We start from the raw sequence: 22,079 nt of genomic DNA, 5'->3' as shown, positions 1-22,079 counted from the left end.
CGTGTCCGACTTTTGTCACACTTCTTCACGTCAATCAATTTTTTGAAATTAGAATTTTCGTAAACTATATTACACTTCAAACCTTCTTTTTCTTCGAGAAGCCCTTAAGTTCTGTTATTTGCAAAGGCTCGATTCGGTTGAATATCGTGTGAGACAGAATGCCAGCTGTCTTCTTCAGTCATCTTTTATTTGGTCTTCCCAGCGGTGTCTCTCTGGGTCCATTTCATATATATATATCTATCATTCTTTTCCTTGCTCATCTGGCTGTTTCTCATCCTGTCTCTAAGTGTCTTCCCTGCGATGGTTCTTAGAGTTTTCATCGCCGCTGCTTGAAACCGAATTAAAAAATCCAGACGATGGAAGTCCGGACTTCTGGGTTGCCAAGCCATAAAGCTCCCCCTTTGGAAATGTTGCATCTAAGAACCAGCCTAGGAAAAAGTGGTGAATCTCCTTCTTGAGCAAATCACGGTTTGCATAAACACTTTTAGTATCTCTAGTCTACGAATTTCCCCTTATTAATGAATACCTATACTGTGAACCATTGTCGGTCCTATAGAAAAATGTAAGGAGATGCATCTGTTTAATCTGAGGGAGAAGTCACTTGGTACTAGGTCTGAGTAGAACAGTGGATTTTTAGGTTCATGATGTTGAATTAAGTTAATTTTAAGTTTTATTGAAGGTGTTGGTCCGTAAGACGCCAGGTGATGCAGCGCATTGACACACCAAGCGACATCAACACCAAAGTGCCACACAACACAGTGTGACCCAGACCTACTTGGTTTTTAGAGGACTTTAATTGCTTTTGCGTTTAATACTGAGCGAGTAGAAACTTTTTTCGGCTGTAATCGTCAGCTTGCTTTGAGGATATTTCTGTTCAAATTGGGGTTTTCTCGCAAGTAGAATGTGGGGCAGCAGCTACAACAGTAGCTTCCCGATCTAATTACCGGCCAATCCGGAATCTTCCCACCAAGTGGCGGTGTTTTTGTGACTTGAAGCCCATTCTCCGATAATCGTGCCCCCGGTACGCGTTATTAATGAGGCCGGCGTGATTAATGGGTTTGGCGGATTTCGGTAAAAAAGTGCGCGCCTCTCTGCTAGATTAATTACCGCTTTATTACCTTTTACGTTAAGCCTGCCCAGATATTGTGGTCAATCAAGCCGCAGTCGAAACAATCGCTTTTAATTAGGATTCCGAATTAGATGGCAGCTGGTCATTACGCCGCCCATTCATCCCCATCGGATAGAGTTATCAATCTTGCTGTTGAGGTTGAGTCTCATCAGGAGCCGCTTGACGATTATTGTTATTGCCAATAAGTGGAGTGTAGAGGGTAGAGCGATAGTCTACTGGCAGCCACCTAAGATGTCGCCTAACCAACCGAGCGATCACATCAAAGCGACGCTCTCTACATGGATGCTTGCGCCCGCCCTTTGTCAAACAACTAACTGCATTAGAGTGTATAGTTTGTCTAATACGTTCCCCCTTCGTTAAGATTATTATAAAGTTACTCCGGCTTATTCTAGATTAGGGCTCCGCTGTGGGATAATCGAGTTTGCAGTGCGCCGCCCCCCCACTGGCTCGTGGGGCTTTCAGTCTTTTATGGAATTCTTTCAGTTGCGATCTATTAACAATTGCCCATTGGGGGGCAGAGTTTTGTAACAATTTGGTTGGCACCCGACCGCAACCGCCATAAATCCGGGCATCGAGTTTAGGAATCGCTTTTCTCGTAGCTTTGCCGGATTTATATAGATTGCTGCGAGTAGTCGCCCATAAATCTGCGCATTTGAATAACGACCGGCGAAAAATTGGATTTAGTCCAAATGGAAAATCCGTACGTTTGGAAACTTTTAGGGGGGACCCCAGGATGGGGTGACGCGCGCGGGGAGAGACAGACACACATCCCCTCCGGCTCCGGAACCGGAAAACCAATCAGACCTTTTTCCTCCAGAATATTGGATGAATAATGCCCGAGATATACAGGGTGTCCACATTGCGGGCGTCGTGAAATCGGTGTGACTAAACCGGATTTCAGGGGCGTCGCATTGAATGGGATTGTGGGCATTAGTGGCCCATTAGCACCACATTAAGATCCCGACTGTATCGAATCGAAAGTGGTCGACTAGCGTGATTGATATGCCGAATTCAGCTTCCACCCCCCTTTTTGGTTCCAGTCCGATTCCCATTTAAGGATAATACATTGAATGTGTCGCTCCCCTCAAGAACAAACATGAGAAAAGGCAATTAGGCCGGCTTAGTGGCCGCTTTTTTTGGCTTTAGTCGCTTATTAGGCGGTTTCTAGCCAGATTCTGACTGCTGTTTGCACAACTGGAGATTTTATTGGTTGTTAAGCGGGCGTCGATAAGGCGGTAGATACTTACACTTTTTTACGTTTCAGAGATGTCTCCTTCGCGTGCAGCCACCCTGATTCGAATCATCACACGAAAGTCATCAGTGTCCATTCAGGACCGCAGCTGGCATCGCTTTTCTCTCTCGCTCACAGGCAGCCCTTGAGAGAGGCAAGATGATCGGTGCCTTGCTACGTTCCAACTTGGTACCTTCACGGCTTAGAACTTGAGAACCAGGGAAAAGTCAAAACTAGTCAACGTTATGGAGATTTTCGACTTGATTGATGTTGATTTCAATTCAAATTCCTTTCGGCAACCAGAAAATCACCAGTTGTCTAACAACAAACACGAATAACTTTGACCAGTTTTGATAACTGGATCTTTTTACGGGCTTTGGACTTTTTGCTAATACAAGCATTTTAAGCTGCGAAGGCGTCAAGTCCGAACGTGGCATCGCATCGTGCCTCTCTCATACACTGCTTGCGAGCAAAGAGACAACCGATGCCAGTGCCTACGTTCCTGATTTGCGAATGATTCGAATCAGGGTGGGAGTCTGCGAACTAAATACGCCTTGGAAGATGTTGGTGTTGCGTGCCAAGGAAACGTTGGAAAGTCGTGAGTTTTTAGCATCAGTTTAGGTTCAAAGTCGACGCTTTGCGCGTCGATATTTTTAAAGAGTAGGAATTCCTCTTGAAATCTTAGTGGAAGAAAACGCGCGATCCATAAGCTGCTGATGATTATTTAGTCACTTTCAGCCGTTTGGTAATGGTTTGACTCTTGCAAGTCTTGCTTTTCGTAATAGTAATTAAATTAAAATATAATAATAATCTTAAAACCAAATATTAATTTCAGCCGCACGGTCTTGCGCGACTAGGAACGATACGATACTGAGAAAGGATCCATACTTACTCAAATGAGTAGTAACCAAATCGTCTTGCAATACTGCTCATATCAGTATTCTGAAAGTATCGAAACCATTACCTGCTCACAATTTTATTGACTGACTCGATATTGAGTGACTACGTATAATCTTCATAAACACATTTTAAGTATACATTTTCGATGAGTTTTTCAAGACCGAATCTAACTGTTACCGTCAATTTTAACTGTAAAAAAGCCGTTTAAAGAAGGGCTTGTAATAAAATTTATGTGTTTTTATAAGGTAAACGAAAAATATTCTTTCTGAAGGTTTCCCAAAAAATCAGGTGCTGCAAATATTTCGGGGACAAGCTTTTTCAATTGTGCGTCATAGCAGCACCAGCTTTAGGAAATAGATATTCACTTACAAAAGTTAGTAAATACCGTTTGCATGTCTCCCAATGGGTCACTTTTCAAAGATATTATTCAGTTCCATATTGTTTTGATATCGGCAATAAGTTTTAAAATTGACTATTCAGAACCATTAATACGTATCTTTTTTATTTAACGCACAATTTCACGAACCTTAGATTTAGCTGTTTTCACATTTGGTCATTTTAAAGCATCTTCAACAATGTGATTTATTGTGTGAGCCAAACTGGGCAAATATTTCATTGAGCTTACGAATAGCTAGATAGAGCATATGCATTTTACTATTTTGAAGAAAATGACATGTCACACCTAAGAAACCTCGCTCGTTGTTTGTTTCAGTCCAAATGTCCAATCTGACACAAATATTGTCAATCTTTGACAAAATTTAGCTTTAGCTCTAGCTACACAAGCTTCATATTTTTTGTGGGTAATCTTTTTTAAATAAGCTGCACTAAGTAGGTACCTTAAAATTAGGTTGAAGCACTTTCAGAAGGCGTAAAAATCCTTCTCCTTTAAAAAAAAACCAAAAAACTCTAAAGCCTGCACTATTTTGTTGTATTTTGAACCTCCATCCAAAATAGATATATCTATTACATTCAATAAAGAAAAAGTACTAGAAATAATTTATTTTCCTTATTGAAACTTGTAAAAATGCGTCTTCTAAAGTACTGTGTGGAGCTATGTTACTATCCGTACTAGCATCAAAAAAACTTTTTCATTCCAACATGTTTTCTAATTTAGAACCGCTAGATGTTGATGGCTGTGAGATATCCAACTCATGTTTTTCAATAGACTTCACAAAATATCCTATATCTTCACAAATATATGTTCTGTGACTTTGGGCAGTGTTTACACTTTTGATAATTCGATTCGATACGAGTACTTTATTTCGATACCAAGTATTTGTTTCGAAAGAACGATTCCATTATCAAAGTATTCGGTATTGAAATCAAAAGAATGGAATACCTACTTGTATTTATTTGTATCGAATAATCCCTGTCTAAGAGGAGGCACGTAAGGGTGTCATAACGCATATTGATCTAATTGATCTAGTCGTAATATGGTACCATATAAAAGTCAGGCAGGGTCAGTTAGGGCGTAAGGGTGACATAACTCACGTTTAATGACGTTTATCAATTTTCACTACTTTCAGTTCAGTTAAGACGATTGACAACAGTCTTGACTGTGACAGTGTTTACAGTTTTGATTATTTACGACGATTCGATACGAGTACTTCATTTCGATATCAAGTATTGGTATCGAAAGAACGATTCAATTACCAAAGTATTCGGTATCGAAACAAAAGTATCGAATACCTACTTGTATTTAATTGCATCGAATCATCCCTATGCGAGACTCTCGCAAGACTCTTGCAAAAGTCTTGGTTTTGTTCTTGCATACATAGTCTTGGTCTTGGTCTTGCAAATCAAAGACAGTCTTGATCTTGCAAAAAATGCAAGACTAAGAGCAAGACTGCAAGACCAAAACTAGTCTCACTCATCCCTATATACAGGATGTTCCACCCAGGGCTACTACATTGTTCGGAAAAAACTCGGTTTGAAAATTTACGGGCAAAAATTTAACATTCTGTAACATGCGTAGGAAGTCTGGTCGAATCGCATTATTCTGCTTTAAAATTCATTGACTAACCGTTCTTGATAAGAATGGAGGAAGCCATTGAAAATGTAGAAATTAAAAATTGCTGAAACTTCGAAACGAGTACTTCGACTTTAGTCATTTTAAGCTTGCTTGGAGAGAAATGTTTGTACTTTTCAGTCACTAAAGAGTCAAATATCCTCTAACAATGGCCACATTTTTAAATCGTTCTCGGAGTCCGTTTAAAGAGGCGAATATTCGATTTGGTAGTTATTTTTTTCGCATCCGTCAGACTCAGCACAATTTTGACATAAGATAATCTTTAATGCGTTTGTGCTGAAAATGCGCTAAATTTGGACTGTTTTACGCGTCAAATCCAGTGTTGTGCCTGAATGACTCGACAGAATAAACACATTTTGAACAGCTCGTTTAGAAGTTACAGCGATTTAAATGTGTAAACTTTATCACTCTTATTAAGTGTGGAAAGTCAATAAATTTTGATTTTGAACCAAAATGATCGAAATCGGACAGACTTTTTATTGAAGTTACTAAAGGAATACATTGATTTGGGAGTAATTTAGGTTTTTAGCATTTCATTTTCAAGTGTATGGTGGTGAAATGTGGGACTTGAAAATTATTTTCACGGTTTTCTGATGGCCACTTTGGTCTGGAAATTTTTGATCTAAAATTTTCAAGCCCAGCACTTTCTGAGGTTATGGCGCTTTGCAACTTTCACAGGCCTGCATCAGGGCGAAGCTCTGCTGCGAGCTTTAATGTCCAGAAGGCTCTTAGAAGAAACGCGATATTTTCAATCGCTTGATAGTTTCGGCGCTTGATAAGGCTGTACCTACTACTACTATTACTACTACTACTACAACAGTTGCTTTATACAGGATGATTCAAAATTGGCGTCATTCCTTTTAAGGGGTAATAGGGGCTCACTTCGAAGGTACTAGAAAAATACTGAATTTTTTTTTCGATAATTTAACAAATAGTTACAGGTGAATAGCACAAAAATTACACTCGTATAATTTGAGCAGGAGTTAATTAACCGAATACGAGAAACTGTTCCAGAAGTGTGCATAATAAGGTGATTAGACAGGCACTTGTTTGGAGTTACAAACTCAAATGTATGTTTTTGTACTTTGTAAACAAATTAATAATTCGAGATTATGAGTTTCGAAATAGGTTCCGTCATTCAACGATTCCTGTTGAATTTACCGTTTATCCTTGTCTGTTTTATTGTCGCTCGGTATTTATCCATGGTTACCGGAGTTTTAAATAATTACGAAACAACAGGTATTTATGTAATGTTAATTAGGCAGATTACCTTTAAAAACATTGTTGCCGTTTTTCTAATATAGTTTTTTGCAAATTTCTCAGTTTTTAATAACAATTATTTTTTTTTACTAATTTTTCTGCACTCCTCAAACACCGCCAGACAACTCTCTCTACAACAGAGTCTACAGACAAGACCTCAAGCGGAATGACGCCAAATTTGAATCACCCTGCATACGGGAAACTCAGTTTTTGTCTCAGAATTTCCAAATTAATCCCTTTTATTGAGAGCAAATTGTTAGTTTAGAGCGCTAGGCCTTCGGGCCAGCTTTTAGCGACAACAACAGCAGCAAATACCAAATGCACTTTCCGCGTATTATTCAACCCCTTGTCGATATAAATTATCCGGCGATGAAGGCCCTAAAAGAGAGAGCGTCGCCAGTTAGGGACTTAAATTCGTGGCGCATCAGCATGGGCTGCGACTGCTGGGAGGTTTTATTGCAACCGGAAGCTTAGTATAGATAATGCTATTAGCATTCATTCGCTTTATGACCCGTACATAAAAGTTTCCGCAACTGGGGAAATGCCCCGTAATGCGCCAAAAACGGATTCGTCGGCTTCATTTCTCCACTCCGATGTCCATGCCAGTCTTTTGTTCGGTGCCGCTCGATCAATCCGTCGAAAACACACCAGAAATGCGAAAATAAATTGAATATGTTGATCGGGCAAGTTCAAGTGATATCATTGAAGTCGTCTTGTCCAAATATTGAAGTTTGAGGGCGTTGCCAAGCAACAATTCAGCAAACTGTGTGTTTGTCTAAACTGTCAGCAGCTGTCAGTTGAACAGTTGCTTAGATGTACCTACATCCCTGGCTGCAAGCGAATTAGAGCTAATTAAGGTTGAATGATATGTGATTTGGGCGGTTAATCGACTCGATGGCTAATTAATGGCGAACGAATAATTGTTGGCTGGGGCACTGTTGCGTCCTGGCCGGTAATTTATGCACGAACTATCCCTAAATACCCGTTCACCGTCTAATTAAGTGGGCGGCCAAAAGGGAGAATGGAGAAAAAACCGCGCAAATGACAGTGTTTTGGGTGGTTAATTGGTCGCGAAAAAAAATAACCGGGCTGAAATTAGTGAGCAATTTACGCAATATGCGATATGGTAATCGGAGACATACCATCGGAGCAAAAGTAGCGCATTTCCTTAACCTGCGGGCGCTGTAATTTGCAGTGGGGCCATCGCGGAACCGCCGCCCTTGTCGTCAACAAACTGGCCCCCTAATTGGGGCCCTTCGCATCCATTCAGGGTCGCGTTTGACATGCAAAACAGTCGCCCGCCTAATTTGTGCAAAGTGCAAATTTTATCTGTCACCCGATGGTGTTAAAAACGCGACCCCCGTTCGCCACTTAGGGCCCCGTTTGAAGTCGCTCTTCTTGTTTTAACATTTAATAACGTTGCGCATATTTATGAGGATTTTTTTACGGTTTTGCACGCACCCCCGCCTCCCAGTTGTCCCCAGTTGTTTCGATCGCCTCAATTAGTTGGTGATCGGCGATTGTTTCAAGGTGGGCGGCCGCCCACGATGGCGAACAGCCGCCTTTGACGGCGCTTTTCACCGGCCTGGTGGAGCGTGTAAGTTTCGGACAGCCAAATCGTAACGGCCCGCGTTTAAGTCGGCGCCCAATCAAACGTTGCGATTTCACCTGGGCAAAGTTCCTTACCCGCCCATAAGGCTTCCTCGTCTTTTGCTTAAAACCACTTGTCACTTGTCACTGTCTAACTGTTTTGATCAATTGTCATTGACTGTCAATGATGGGTGTTTGTCTGCTTGTTTGCAATGAACGCAACAAAGTAAAGTGGTCGTTTGGCTCGCAGTCGCATAAACAACTTTATGCGGCCCGAATTGGGGGCAACAACAAAGTGGAGTCAACTTTGGCCATTTGGCGTAGCAAAAAGTCCCGAAGTTTCGATTGTAAACAGATTAGCGAACTTGGATAGTGACCAGCGAGCGGCCAGAAGGGCTGGAAAAAAGTGGCCGCCTTGATGCTCTAACTAATTAGAGCCACTTCAAAGGTATGCGGAAATTGAATGGAATATCTGAGCGAAGCACAGATAGAGCCGGGGAGAGCGAGTGAGAGGAAACAGAGACCCCTCCGAGGACAAATTGAAATGTATTCCGCAAATTTTAATTGGGTTATTGCGCGACGCCGCCGACACCTCTTCGTGTACCTTCAATCGTAATTAATGAACTTTATATTGAGTTAGCCCGGCGCCCCCCAAGCCCCATTTTCGCTCTAATGGTTATTATAACGTGGAGGATTCGTTACCGGCTCGTCCCCGATTTAATTACCGGCGACAACTTGGGAGAGATTGCCCGGATTCAATAGACGCCTCGCCAAATTCCTGTTTTTTTTGCCTCAAACTGGAACGGCGACAAAACCCCTGCAGTGTCTAAAGGTTTTTGTCTAAGCAAGTCGCGATTTTCGCGTTATTAGGCTGCAAAAAATATTCTTTTGGCAATAGCTGAAACAAATCAAGATAGAAACTAGTGTATCATTATACCGTGCCATTGAAATTTGCGAGTTGAACTTTCCTTTTACCACTGAAGTTTCAAGCAAAATGTTTTTTTCTTGACACCCACCCTTTCAAAAGGTAGACGCAAAACATCGACTCTGAATTTTTAACGTTAAATCAAGCTGAAGAACTATTTATTTTCGAACGTTTCGCTAGCGCGGATTATTTGGCACCTTCAGCATGCACCCACTCTGTTTCAATCATCGAGGAAAACTGAGTGTCCATTCAGGAGCGTAGCAGGCATCGGTTTTCTCTCTTGCACCCATGGCAGTCCAAGAGGGAGGCCAGATAGGCGGTGCGTCGCTACGTTCGAAATTGATGTCTACACAGCTTGAGAATTAGAAGAAACACAAAAATTGATATACGGATCTACTTAGGTGCTCCTAGAAATAATCTAATAATGGAGATTTCTCTGTTTTGGTCCTGACGTTTCGCTAGCCGCTGAAATTATTCTTTACCGACGATTTACGCGTTTCTTCTATGAAATTTTGTTTACTTTTAGATTATGGTGTGATAATGGTACTGTGCCGTTTAATTTTTCGAGTCAAAACAAAAAGTGTCTACAGTTTTATAACTTACCAACAGTTACTTACAGTCTTCCTACCTTTACAGTTTTACAAGCTCTACCAAACTTGGTTAGAACTGTCGGGCTGGTCACTGAAAAGTACAAACATTTCTCTTCCAAACCAGCTTAAAATGTGTAGAGTTTTAATGGCATCAGATCTTATGAAAAAAATCAGTGACGTGCCCGAAGGGCTCGTCACAGCAAACGCATTGTGGAGAGTTTAATGTCGAAATTATGCCGAGCCCTTTAGACACTACACTGATTCAAATGCAAAATACTCTAAATTTGACGATAGATTAGATTTTGTGAAAAAATCAGTGTCGTGCCCCAAGGGCTCCGCACAACAAACGCGTTATAGAGAGTTGAATGTCGAAACAACTGGTTAAAACGCCAAAATACCATAAATTTATCGATGCTTTTTCGAAAACGCTCTTAGAACGAATTCGATATTTTGATCCGTTTTTGAGATACAAATTTTTGGCATTTTTATTTGGCAGCTTCAGATATTTGTTTTCTTCGAGTGTGCCCACTCTGTTCAATCATCGAACAAAAGTGAGTGTCCATCCAGGAGCGTAGCTGGCATCGGTTTTCTCTCTCGCTCCCATGGCAGTCCAAGAGGGAGGCAAGATAGCCGGTGCGTTGCTACGTTCGAAATTGATGCCTACACGGCTTAAAGCTTCAGAATTAGAAGAAACACAAAACTTGATATACAGATCTACTTAGGTGCTCCTAGAAATAATCTAATAATGGAGGTTTATCTGTTTTGGTCTTGACGTTTCGTTAGCAGCTGAAATTATTCTTTACCGACGATTTACGCGTTTCTTCTATCAAATTTTGGACACGACACCGATTCAAACGCAATAATACTCTAAATTTGTCGATAGATCAGATTTTGTGAAAAAAATAAGTGTCGTGCTTTGGCACAACAAACGCAGCATATAGAGTTTAATGTCGAAACAACGTAATGTTCAAAAGGCTCTTAGAACGAATTCGATATTTTGAGCCCTTTATAAGATATGAATTTTTGAACTGTTGGCAGCTAAGCTTGTTTTTTTAGACGCTTGACAACGTTACTTTACATCTTTTGCTCCATGACAAAAGGATTATTTGGCAACTCTGCGTCATTTTTTGTGACTCCTCGCCCTGGACTCAATTGAAGCATTTTTGCCATCCTGCAAAACGCATCCATTATTCCAACACTTTTACGGAACTTAAGTTGAAAGTCCCAATCAAATTTTCCCTTTTCTCTACTAGTATCTAACAATTATATTCAAAACTGGCAAGTTTGAACGTAACTACTCACCATCTCTCATGCATGCCGATGTGTGCGAGAGAGATAATCGATGACAGTTACGTTCCCGATTGGCAAAATCAGGATCAAATTCCTTCAGAATCCATCGGCTGTCACTTTCGATGAAAATCGACATTCTAACCCATAAGCGAGGTAATCGCTTAATTAGGGCGTTGCGATGAGAGTATGTGTGAAACAGGAAAGTTGTAGTTGCGTTCCGGTAGCGGAATGTCAAGAAATATGGTTTAATTGGCATCGGTAGCCGATTTAATTAATACGTTTCGATGGCATGGTAGGCCGTGAGCGGTTCCCAAGCCGATTTGCAATTGTTCGAATTCCCTTGCGGCCGGACGAGGCCGAACTGCGCCCACCCCGTTCGGGTCATTGCGACGTTGATGATGATGATTATGGGGGGTGAAACGGGAAAAGGTCGCCCCCCCTGAATGAAATCTGGCTCATCAACTCATCGTCCAATTCCGAAGCAATAAAGCTGTCTAAGAAGTTTATTGCCGGGGTGTGGGGATGCGGTCTCCCTTCGAGAATTGGCTTAAACATTTGTATGTATTAGGGGGAGATTATGCTAATTGGGCGGAGGGTGACGGCCAAAGGGGGAGATCGGTCGCTCGCTTGCTCGGACTCGTGTACAAAGTGGCCGCCTAATGTTTCGATAATGTTTTATTGAGGCTCCGGTTTCCAAATCATCATGTTTGATTTTTTTTCTGCCTTGAAGTGAGCAGTGGCGTGCCAGCCTCAAAACTAACGTATTCTTGGCAGGCGCGAATGCGGCTTTAGGCCTCAAGCCGCCCATTTACACATGCATATTTATAAACATTATCTTCTATTACGGAGCGCCGAGTAAAGTATAAAGCTGGCAAGCGAGGAGGCTTCCGGAGCCGGGGCTTTTGAGAGCTTTTATGGCTCAGTTTTATCCCGTATAAGTAATATAAAAGCAGGCGATTTGCAGCACTCCATAAATATTTAGCTTTAATTCTAAAAGCGAGTTTCCGAGACGCACACTTTATATATTCATTATTTAGACGCCCGTGAACCGCCCTTTCCCCCCAACATTTTACACCTTCCATGACTAAAGGGGGTCCAGCCTAACCAGTTCAGTGTAAAAAATCATCATTAACAGTCGCCCTCCGCAATTGTTCTTCGCACGATGAGTGGGGTGGCAGGTTGGCCGCCCTTTTAGCCGGCGGGGGCCAATGCGGAGCGATCGAGTCGCATCCAATGCGTGAATGAGCCATCGCGAATTGGATAATGCACGGGGTGCAAAAAGGGGCCACTTTTGCATTCGATTCGGGCTATTAATGTGTGAATGGTGCGTTTGTCAGTCACAATTCATTAACTTTGTTGACGCTTCTTTGAGGTTAGGACGCTGCTCTTGCGATATGGGGTGACTGAAAATTTTCGTGGCGTTTGTGTTTACATTTTACCTATATAAAATTGAACTGTGAGCGCTGTTTATTTACTCAAGCTAAGCAATGCTCTTTTCCTAAAGCAAAAAAATTGAATATGTATTTCATCTCATCATTAAATCGAATATAAACAAATAATTCACTTATAAACTACTAACTAAAATAAAGTTTTAGATTTCATTATTATCCACAACTATGCTGTTGACAATTTTCCGCTGGGTTGTCACGTTTCGCCGCAAATCAAAACCGTTTTCAACCCCTAAACTGCGCCCCCATTTTACCATTTTCAGTGTTTTCGTGTTTAAATTTTATTTCTTCTAAAAGTTCGAACTTCAACAACACTTCAACTTCGAGCGGCAATTACAAAATGACGGTCAACTTTAATCAGTACATTTTCTTCCTTAAAAGTATAACATTTCCCAAAATGTTCCTTGAGCAGAAGCAACGATACGAAATTATTTTATTTCATAATTTTCTGGTTCAGTTGTAATTCGTTAAAGTAAAACGTGCGGCAAAAGATATTTCAAAAACCAATTTTTACCAAAAACTGGAAGAACTTTTGAATCGAGTAATACCGGTTAAGCGTCAACATACTTTAATCTATCGTTGGGACACCCTATATTCATCTACACTGATAGGAGTATTTCATGTGCACAAATCATTTGATGTGATCAAACCGTTTTCAACCCCTAAACTGCGCCCCCCTTTTTCCATTTCCAGTGTTTTCCCATTTAAAATTTATATTTTCTTACAGTTATAACTTCAACACTTCAACTTCGAGAGGCGATTACAAAATGATGGTCAACCTTAATCAGTAAGTACATTTTCTTCCTTAAAAGTATAACATTTTCCAAAATAGTTTATAATTTTCTGGTTCAGTTGTAATTCGCTAAATTAAAAACTGCGGCAAAAGTTATTTAAAAAACCAATTCAACTTACTTTAATCTATCGTTGGGACACCCTATATTCTTCTACACTGATACGAGTATTTCATGTGCACAAATAAAGTACCTGCGTCCTGTTGAAAATAGTCGCACCTAATCGCGCAACGTTGTACGCGGTTTTTAGGGCCGAATCAATTCGGATGCAATCGGATGTGGGCGTTCGTGTTCGTTGCACTGTTGCGCTCCTTGTCTGGCATGAAGCCGAAGTGTTGCCCCACGGGGCAATGTTGCCCTGTTGATGGAAAAAAGCCAGTTTTATTGAGCAGGAGAATGCCTTTAAAAATCGAGCTGAAAATTGGCGAGTACAGGCCTGCGCCTTCATTATGGGCATATTACGACTGAAGGCCCGGTACTCAACTATTAATAACCGACATACCGACTGAACTTTTCATTATTTCTTCGTTATTTGGCCGACACAAAAGCAGTCAGTAGTCGTTTATTTTGATCGGTTCGCACTGGCTTTAATAAGTTGGAAACCGACATATCCGATAGAAGCCAGAGTAGGCGCTGGTAGGCGACAGTCAAAGTGACAGAACCCGTGTGACACCAGCGCCAGTTCCATCGATTCCGCGCAAATAATTGATTAATGAGGGGCTGGAATTCACACGCACCAATTCGCTCATTGTTGCCTTATGGGGCCCCAGCTGTTCATTAAGGCACCGGCCCCATTGTGCCATTATCCCACTTTGCGTTTTGTTGTGTTTAGTTGTAAATTGGGCCTAATTTCGACGACCATTACCAACTGTTTCTTGGGCAATAACGACGTCCGATTGTTGCTAATCTATTAAATTAGACACGTTCGCATTGTGAATGGCCGGGCGAAAATGGAAAAGCCCATTCGGTCGTGGAATGGGGATTAGCTCGATCAAATGGGCTTTTTTACCGATTTAATATTTATTATGGAAGGTCTTTTGTGCGAGTAGTGTCTCGGCCGAAGAACTTGTTCTTCGACGAAACGGGCCGATTTATTGACCCGAATCAATAACCGATTAAGGCCCCCGCTCAACCGACTTGTAACGTACGTCCACCTTGGAGGTCCTGCCCGTCAGAAATCCAATATGTGTATTTAATCGAATTTAACACATGACAGTTTGCATGGTAAATGGCGATAATACGTATAATATAAGAGTGGACGGCGATCGGGTTTCCCGTGCATTCTCGCGCCCCGACCAAAACCCCGGACGCACGTCCCTGGTTCGGCCTGCCGTAACGAAGGCCCGAACTTCGAAAGACACTTTCTCATCGAATCAATGAACGCGACAAATATCCTGTTTTGTGGCATCGTTAAAATGCGCACCGAGAGAGGAAAAACAGCAACGGTTTTTGATCAACATGTCATTCGAGGGCCCGTCCGATTAACGTTAATTACACCGTTGCTGGCCGATCGGCTTTTTGCCGATTGCTCTCCAGTAATTAACGACCACTCCCCGTACATAAATGGAAGATATCTGAATCAGTTATTGTCACTGTCAGACTGACAGTGACACTGACTGTCGAGGTCAAATGCCCTGGACGGCTGTCAAGTGGACAACTAGCTGTCTGGTTGCCTAATTGCCAGCAAGATGGTTCACATTGGAGGTATGCGCAAAACATTTATATTGGCCGCAGGAATGCGGTGAACGCACAAAAGTAAAGCGATATTATTCGAGCCGATGTGTATGAGAAAATATTTTCGAGATGGAATAATTCATTAAACCGGTAATGGCTTATTTTGCAACAAAAAGGCAGCCATCGATATTGACATCATTAGCCGGGAATGCTCGGTGTAATCCGAGGCGATTTTATTCATTTTAAAATCGAGCGATTTGTTTTTCTGTAGTTGGCCGGTAATTGAGTGCGGCCAGGTCAGTGGCGTAGGTTGGCACAACCAGCCTCTCGCCCTCCCCCCCTCGGCCTGCTGCTGCCCCTCGCCAACATTTAATTGCTGTCCGGCGAGAGAATTACGAATCGATTCCTGTTATCTGGGAGTTTATCTGTCTAATTAGTGAAAAATGCTCCCATTAAAAATAATTAAGACTAATCACGAACACTTAGACAGCCGGTTAACGTTTCGGGCTTGAAGCGCACCAGAAACCAGTTTGGTTGTCGCTTTTATTGACAAGTTTGACGATTCGAGCCGGACCAACATCCATACAAACCTCATTCATATATCGGGTGATTTCGAAAAGTTTTCATGCTTCTTTATCTGGGTGGACTGGATGGATTTTCTGGCAACACTATGTTTTGGGGCTTCTATCAGGATACGAGATTGTATTGAAACGAGTCGTTTTTAAGAGTAGGCACCTAAATCCAAGCACGCCACTGTATGGAAAGAGTTAAGGTTTTTGGAAAACAGAAACTTAGCTTCTTCCTAGCGTGAATAATAAGGGATTTTTGGGGAAGTGAGCTACTAATAGAGCGCAAAAATCCGAATATTTTTCAGTTGCTGTATTAAAAGGCGCAAAGGTAAACTTTAGGCCTGGGTAACTCAGTTCCGTTGCTAGGAAAACGTTGATGACTTTTTTACTTGTTTTTAGATTTATTTTAAGGGCATAATTTAAGGGAATAATGTTTTTAACATTTCTTCAAAATTTCGGAATTTTCCAGTTTTAGTAAAGTTACTCTTTTTTCTAAATGCTCAATTTACTAAAGATTCATTTAAAAATACTGACAATCTTAAGGTATTTTTCGCGACAAATTATGAAATACATTTTATTAGAACACTCCCCCCCTTCGTCGCTTTGTAAACAGTTTTGAAATCCCTTTCCAGCTTCGAATTTGGGACAAAAATCAAATCATTTTCTATCAAAACTCGAACTGAATGAGGGAAAGTCTATAATAAATTATTTGGAAAAGTCGTCACTTCCATTCCTTTGGAAACTGTAGAGTTTGTTAAAAAAATTTGGTCTTTTAGTTTTAACTGATTTTTTGTTGCGTTGCTTTCTACTCAAAAACGCTCTATTTTGTAGAGTTTTACTTACAAATATTGACGATCTGGATGTATTTAACGCGAAAAATCACAAAGCATATTTATAGCTTTGTAGTAATTTTACAAAAGTTTTTCGGAGTCGAATTTGGGACAAAAAGGAAAATAAATTTATTTTGTTTTCCCCGAAAACTATTAAAGTTTTTACAAAATCCGATCACAAAACTAAAAGTTTTAAATCAAAAACGCAAAAAAATGTAATTTTCTGATTATTTTCTTCTTTTCTAACAATAATGGGGTTTTTGCAGCCAAAAATGACAAATTCATTTCGCTAGAAAATTCGCTTTATTCATCGGTTTGCAGGGAACTTTAGAAAACCCTTTTCAGCTTCGAATTTGGCACAAAAATCAAATAACTTTATTCAGTTTTTCACCGAAAGTAATTAAGATTATGTTGAAAAAAACGACCAGAGAGCAACAGTTTACAAAAAATAATTAGCAAAATTCACAGCCCTCATCGCTTTGAAGATTTTTAAAGTTCCTAGAAAATTTCAAATCATTTCAGTTTTAGCAAAGTTTTTTAAGCAATTCTCTCTACGCAAAAACGCATTACGTTCTAGTTTTCCTTAAAAATACTGAAAATTTTCAGGTATTTTCCTCGAAAAATTATTAAATCAATTTTATTAGAATATTTGCCTACTTCGTCCCATTGTAAAAAGTTTCGCAATCCCTTTCCAGTCTCGAATTTGGGACAAGAATCAAATAATTTTCTATCAAAAAACGAATGGAATCAGCAAAACTTTATAATAAATTATTTGGAAAATTCGTCACCACTATTCCTCTGAAAACTGTAGAGCTTGTTAAAAAATGTAGTTTTTTAGTTTTGACTGATTTTTTTTGCTTTACTTTCTACTCAAAAACGCTCTATTTTGCAGAGTTTCACTTAAAAATACTGACGATCTGGACGTCTTCTACGCGAAAAATTATAAGATAAATTTATAGCTTTGTAGGAATTTTACAAACCCTTTTTTCAGCGTCAAATTCGGGCCAAAAACGAAAATAAATTTCTCCCGTTTTTCCCGAAAATAATTAAGGTTTTCTCAAAAACCGATTACAAAACTAAAAGGTTTTAATCAAAAACGCAAAAAAGCATTATGTTCTGATGATTTTCATCTTAATATCATCAATAGTGGGGTCTTTTCAGCCAAAAATTACAAAATTAATTTTGCTACAAAATTCGCCTCATTCATCGGTTTGCAGAGAACTTTAGAAAACTCTTTTCAGCTTCGAATTTGGCCCAAAAACCAAATAATTTTATATTGGGTAAAAAAGCCCAAAGTACCTAATTAAGATTATCTTGAAAAAACGGCCAGAGCCAAAGTTTTCAACAAAATTAAGTTTCTTTAAAATTTAAGGTCATTTTAGTTTTAGCAAAGTTTCTATTACGCAATTCTTTCTACGCAAAAAAACGTACTACTTTTAGTTTTAATTAAAATACTGACAAACTTCAGGTAATTTCTGTGAAAGTTATAAAATAAGTTTAATTGGAACACTCGGAACTCCTGAACAGCTTTGTATATATTTTTTGGAACCTTTTGTAGCTTCGAATTTTGGACAAAACCCTAATAATTTTTCCTGGATTTTCTCGCAAAAATATTTCCCCGAACAAAACAAGTGAAAGTTTATAGTCAATTATTTGGAAAACTCGTCACTTTTGTCGCTGTGAATAATTTGGTTTAGGTATTTAAATTCCGGTTTCATCACTTTTAGGTCAATATTTCTAAACAAAACTCGCTCTAAACAGCAAAGCCGCGTTTTTCCTAACGTTTTACTGTAAAATATTGACAAACTGAAAGTCTTTTCGAATACCCGTTTAACCCTTGAATTTGGGACAAAATCGAAACAAAGTTATCTTCTTTTTTTTCGACAACATTTAGGTTTTCTCAAAAAACGACCGGAGAGAGCAAAAGCATATAATCAATATTTGGATAACACGTCAATTTCGCTCTGAAGTTTCAAGCAATCGTATGCGGAAAAGCAATATGTTGATGGCTTTTTTTCAACAACTCAAAAGCGCAACTCAACACAGTGTTACCCAGGCCTAGTAAGCCTCTGAAAACAGAAAATTTCAAGTCGGCATCATCCGGGTTTTTTTTTCAGGCATTGCCAAATTTACCAGAAAAATTCAAACACTTATTCGCGTCGTGACCAGACCGTTATCTATTTTAAAGGCTCAAAGCGCCTCATCATCAGGCTTTTTCAAGGAGAGTGTCGACATAATAATTGTGAATACAAGCCATGATTAGGATTTTTTGCGTGAGCACACTCCGAAATTGTTTACAAAAAAAACACAAATGTTGTATGCGCATCCAAGCTGACATTCAAAAGAGCGACATTTCCTCTATAGACTGTGAACGTTTCGAATCGGGGCCTTCATCAGGGTTTTGTCAATTAATTAATTAGTCAGAACTTAAAAAATTTGAAAACGCGTTTTTAAAACGTTCAGATTTAGTTTTGTTGCTGGACTATACACTGTCAATCACTCATGACTTATACCGAGAAAGTAGAGGGTTTATAGGGCGCGCCTCGAGGGCGGCAGTGGTTAAAATAGTAATCTCAAAGATTTGCAGGTGGAATGTTGGACAGTTTGGCTTGAGAACAGCAGCTATTGAAGCCCACAGGATTTAGTGCGATAGCGTGACTTCGTCACATTATCCAGCGGTCACTCGATACGACACCAGGCATATTCAAGCCGGCTGCGGTTTCGCCAATATTGGCATCCGATTGAGCGGGCCCCAATGATATGAGATATGGGAATTCGCAACGAATTATCTCCCATAACCGGGTTTGGGGACAGTTTGTCAACCGTCCAACCGAGCACCTGAGTGTGTTAAGTTGACCGGGGGGAAACTGTTTGAGTGGCATTAACCGGACCGGGCACATCCTGCCGTCGTCTCTCCTAATAATGGTTTTTCCTTCCAATTTGCGGTCGGAATCGGTAACAGAAGATCCGATTTCCCTTTCGAACGCAACTAATTAAACAGGACATCAACAACGTCCGATTGGGTTACGGCAGTACCAAGAGCGCGCAACAGTATTGATATGGAAATGGACTTTGTAGGGATTGAGCGGCATTTGAGCGGAAAATCGGGACCGACTGTGAGCGACAATTTCGAGCCGTGCGAGAATGATGTATTGTTGTCAGGTGTGTGCACCTGTTCGTCCGACCAGCCAGCTCAACAATGTAATTTATATTAATCGAATGTGAATGGGGATGTTTAATTAAAAGAGCGGCGTTGATTAGATCCGCGACGGGATACTCGATTAGGGGGCCGCTACTGCTTCAGTTCCACTGCACCAGGCAGGGTCGGGCTCAATCAAACATTTTTTTTTATGGGTATTAGGCCGTCCTGACGTTTCTGTAGCACGCATTGCTGGCATCTTCAGATATGTGATTGTTTTGGGTGCTCCCATTCTAATTCGAATCATCGCACGAAACTGACCATCTTCAACTGTTAATATCTTCTAGAAATTTAGAAAAAAAAAATTTCTAATATTTGTCTGGTACTCCGCAAGAGAGCCTCTATCACCCCTTAAAAGGAATGACGCCAATTTTGAATCACCCTGTATAAAAGTCGTGTCGATAACTTGGTTGACATTCTGAGTTTTGACTTTGTTCCAATTCTGAAGTTTTAGCCGTTAAGGTATCCATTTCGAACGTAGCAACGCACCGGCCTCTAGCCGATCTCATGCACTGCTATGGGTGCGAGTGAGAAAACCGATGCCAGTTGCGCTCCTGAATGGACACTTAGGTTCGTGTGATGATTGGAATCTGCAGCTTCGGGCTGAAAAGCAAACGTTGATATTTTGCGCAGAAGACAGTTCTGGAGACGCTTTTTCCACACGGTCCTCATGACTATTCAGACACTTTGACCGTTTGAAACATATGGCGGCTTTTAACTTTCAAGTGCCTGAAAGGGGTGAAGCCCCACTTTGATATTTGTATAATTTTGCCACATTTAAAGAAGAAAATGCTCTTTCGAAAATATTCTTACAAGGAACGCGATATTTTGAACAGTTTTTGAGATATGATTTTTTTACTGATGGCAGTAAAGGCTGATTTCTATTGCAGCTGGCGACAACATCTCTTGATTTCTAAGGAAAGCATCAATTGGCAACAGTGCGTCATTATTTTTGTGTTACCGCTCCCATTATTGCCCTTATTAAGCTTACTGCCAATTAAGCGCTTTTTGCGCCGGCTTTAAAGCGGTTATGGAAAATCAGATCGCCGGCTAATTTATCGGTTTAGTCATTTACTTTGTTAGTGCTAAGGCATCGTGGAGCAATTGCTATTTTAGGGTGTAGTGTTGGCAACGTGGCCCGCAGTGGCGTGCCCCGTAAAAATTTGCAGCAATTAATAAATTGCATATTAAAGGCTGCGAGCTGCCAGGCAGCACTCAGCCGAAAACACACAATATCGCTTTATAGTCGCAGAAATTCATTAATTACTGTCACCCTTTTCAGTTAATTACCTCGAAGAGCGTTTATAACCCGCTTTGGAGCGGTGGGGCTCACCAAAGTGTTCCTTAATTACCTCAGAGCAACCGCTGATAGTTATACGGGAGAAATCCAGCCACCCCCATTACTACGGGGGGCATTTGATTGAAAACCCCGCACACATTTCGTTCAATTAAGTCACAAACCGATCATTGGACACGCAATGTTCATTTTTCATTTATTCTGAGAGGTAGTGATTTTGGTGTTTGAGGCGGAAAATTGAGCCAAACTTGAGCTCAATACCGAAGTCCGAAGAGTTCTTTTAAATCGTTGCATTTTGCATTGGTTTTGTGGTTTTGTCCAATTAGATATGAGGGAAAAATGCCTTGGATGGCAACGATCCGACGAAAAAGAGAAAACAATTAATTGGACGCGGGTAAACATGACAATCAAACACTATTTAGAAACGGCGGTCATCGGAAGTAACGAACAAAGAGGCAATTTTGCGTGAATAATGAGGCGTTTTCAAAACGTAACGGTGGCCGTTTTTTTTCCTCTCTTCATTTTGCCCATTAACTAATTGGGGCTTCCGGTGTCCTCCTCATTACACCTTTGCCGAAATGTAGGTAATACACAGTGTGGACAGCCAGCCGAGTTTAAGCAAACGCATGAAAGTTCAGCCGAGGACCTTCGGGCACGACACTGGTTTTGGCGTGAAAAACACTTAAAAATTAGCGACTATTCGCTTTTTTTCCATTCAGTTTGACATTAAACATTCTTCAATGCTTGGGTTTTGAAGTAAACAGCACTCAAAATTTAGCGATTCTTCACTTTTTGTCATCTAGTCAGTGTCGTGCCCGAGGGGCTCGGCACAACAAACCCATTAAAGATGTTTCATACCAAAGTTGTGCCAACAAGCCCTTATGATTGGATGCTGCAACTACAGGGTGATTCAAAATTGGCGTCATTTCTCTGGAGGTGTTGTCTGGCGCTGTTATAGGAGTACAGAAAAAATAATAAAATAAATTAATTGTTACTAAAAACTGAGAAATTTGCAAAAAACTGTATCAGAAATACGGCAGCAATGTTTTTCAAGGTAATCTGCCTGATTAACCGGTAACCATGGAATTATACAGACTGACAATAAGATAGACAAGGATAAACAGTAAATTCAAGAAGATTTGTTGACGAAATGTCAACCTGTTCTCATAAACTCGAATATGGATGGGTGTTTATCATTATCATCAAGTAAACCCTACAACACCAAACATTTGAATGGTTAACTCCAAACAAGCAGCTTCTCGTATTCAGTTAATTAACTCGTGCTCCATTTGTATCTCCTTGTGCTGTGTGTATCGTACAAACGCCT

The 22,079-nt window shown here is 40.4% G+C and overlaps 1 long non-coding RNA gene across 1 annotated transcript in view; it reads left to right on the top strand.

Annotated features, from left to right (window-relative positions):
* The window catches only part of LOC125502483, a 61,785-nt gene that overhangs the window by 8,353 nt on the left and 31,353 nt on the right, over positions 1-22,079 (top strand). Inside the window, exon 2 of the long non-coding RNA XR_007280234.1 lies at positions 13,120-13,179. This is a non-coding gene — a long non-coding RNA (uncharacterized LOC125502483). The remainder of the gene's footprint in view (positions 1-13,119; positions 13,180-22,079) is intronic.

This window comes from Dendroctonus ponderosae, unplaced genomic scaffold (genome assembly GCF_020466585.1).
Source record: "Dendroctonus ponderosae isolate FM_Combo_2020 unplaced genomic scaffold, Dpon_F_20191213v2 Dpon_F_20191213_1, whole genome shotgun sequence".
NCBI lineage: Eukaryota > Metazoa > Arthropoda > Insecta > Coleoptera > Curculionidae > Dendroctonus > Dendroctonus ponderosae.
The sequence above is the reverse complement of the archived record's forward strand: the minus strand, read 5'-3'. Positions and strand labels throughout refer to the sequence as shown.